This window comes from Triturus cristatus, chromosome 2_1 (genome assembly GCF_964204655.1).
Source record: "Triturus cristatus chromosome 2_1, aTriCri1.1, whole genome shotgun sequence".
NCBI classification, from domain to species: Eukaryota; Metazoa; Chordata; class Amphibia; order Caudata; family Salamandridae; genus Triturus; species Triturus cristatus.
In genome coordinates, this window is record NC_140581.1 from 148,979,518 (window position 1) to 148,981,793 (window position 2,276).

Genomic DNA, 2,276 nt, shown 5'->3' on the forward strand with positions numbered 1-2,276 from the left:
TAGCATTTTTCATGATAGAAGACAGCACCTTTAATGTTTAGGCTCTTTAATTTAATGAATTGTCTATTAATCGGTCTGACAGTAGTCTACCCACACAAACCGACTTGTAGCTTCTGGTATGTAGCTGGAGCTAATCGCAGCTAAACCATAATAGTAAAAATGACACAAAATGGGTTATTGCTTTGCAAATTGAACCATCAGGTCATGATTTTATTTCTGAAGTCAAAGACTGTTGACGTCACAAAGAAGGAGTAGGCCTGGCTGTGAAAAAGACTCAACTACTATTATCATAAACATAAAGAATGGACTAAACCTTACACTCCACCAAGGGCGCCTATTTCAAAAAGGTTAGTGCTTTTTCTACTTCAAAAGTTTTTCCTAACAAAGTGCAGACTTTTTGACTTATGTGTTAGGGTGTAGCCAGTTTGAAATGTAAGGCTAGGGTATTGGTTTAACCAAGCAAAATATTGTATGCATTACTTCATGTAAGGGGCGGAGGCCGCTGCGGCCCCCTAGGTCTGCCTAGGGGCTGATGCTCGGAGGAGCAGGCACGCACCATCACCTCTAGAGCGGTAGCCTGCGCCGGCAGCCGTTTGCGCACTGTCTCTGTTGCCAGTTCTGCTGCATCCTGAGCCGTGGTTATGGATGCAACCTCCTTCCTCAAGTCACTGCTGTTGGCTGCCGGCCACTCTAAGGCCCTCAAGTTGGAGCAAAATGCGCTACAGTTCCAGCGGCATCTGGAGCTCATCGCCAGACTGAAATTGACCCAGCACTTTGCTTCTGGCCAGGTGCTACCCATCAAGAGCCTCACCTGCCTGGTTGAGATGATCAAGGACGCGAACTGTGGCCCGCCCATGGCCCTGCCCACCCTGGGGCTCCACTTGACTCTGGCAGAAGATGGAGAGACCCGCAAAGCACTAAGATCTGCACAGGGCCAGGGCGGTGCACTGGCAGCTATCATGCACCGCTACTGTGGAGGAGGAAATCCAGCAGGATAGCCTCTTCTGCTGCCCTGCATTCAACTGCTGCAGCACCTAGCCTACAGAGAGGGAGGCCCGTGTGGGGGCACCCACACCAAGGAGCTGCTGGGTTTCCTGGCGGCACACGTGTAGGCCCCCGAGGATGAGCTGACCATGCCCTGTCTAGGGTTACTGGCCAACCTGTGCCATGGCAACCCGGCGCTGCAGGCGTAGTTCAAGTCGCTGCCCAAGGTGCTGGGCTTCTACTGGGCACTCATTGCCTTTCTGGTGCACAGCAGCCTCACCGTGGTGGTGTTTACTCTGTCGGTGCTGGCCAGTCTAACTCTGGATGAGACAGTGGTCAAGAAGCTCCTCCGGGCACCCAACATTCACCAGACCTTCCACCTCATCTTCAATATCCTGGTGAACGGTGCAGGCACACTAACCCGCCAGTACTCTGTGGACCTGCTGGTTGATATGTTGCACAGCCCCCGCATCGCAGACTACTTGACCCACTACAGCACTTTAACTCTTGCCTTGGCCAGGTGCTGGGCTTGTTGCCCAGCAAGGAGCCAGAGTCAGCGGCTAAGGTGTTGGAACTGCTGTTGGCTTTCTGTGCAGTGCCCCCGCTGCCCCGCCTGCTGCAGCAGACTCTGCTGGACCAACCTGGAGTCACAGGAGCACTAGAGCACGGGGGCTGGGAGCCAGAAGCAAGGCCTTGGAGCCGGCAGTGGCCCTGCTGCACTGAGCAGGACAGTCCCTGGATGCTGACTGTCCACTGCTGGTGCTGGAACTGCTGCGAACTGTGTTGGAAGATATGGTGGAGGCAGGGACGACAGAGCGCTTCATGCAACTCTTGCTGTCCATCACGGTAGATAATCTGCAGCCACGGGAGGAGGAAGACCCATGACATCGCAGCACACTGCGTTCTTTTAGGGATGTATTTATTTATGTTAACAAACCAAGCGCTGCTCGGATTACATCACAATGTGAATTGTTTTTTATTTTGTCACAAGTATTCTCACGCCACTGCATCTGCCTGCCGTCCCCGTTGAAATGTGCAAGGGCAACAATAAATAGCAGGCTTTCGCTTTACTAAACTTGTAATACTCGAGGTGTCTGTATTTTACATCATCGCTCCAAATGTATCAGCTTTGTTTAGGGGTGGGTTATCTCTGTGTCACTCAGTCACCCCCCCACCATGCACCTCCCCCTTGACCGCTTCCTCTCTTTTGTGTCCCTGAGCACAGGACAAGCACATTCACTTAAAACATACAGCATCTCCCATCCGAAGTCTCTCTTCTGGGGCCCCTCCCT

General features: G+C 52.4%; 1 pseudogene; it reads left to right on the plus strand.

Annotated features, from left to right (window-relative positions):
* Window positions 1–641: 641 nt before the first annotated feature.
* Window positions 642–1,869, plus strand: LOC146863888 (protein CIP2A homolog pseudogene; annotated as a pseudogene).
* Window positions 1,870–2,276: the final 407 nt, after the last annotated feature.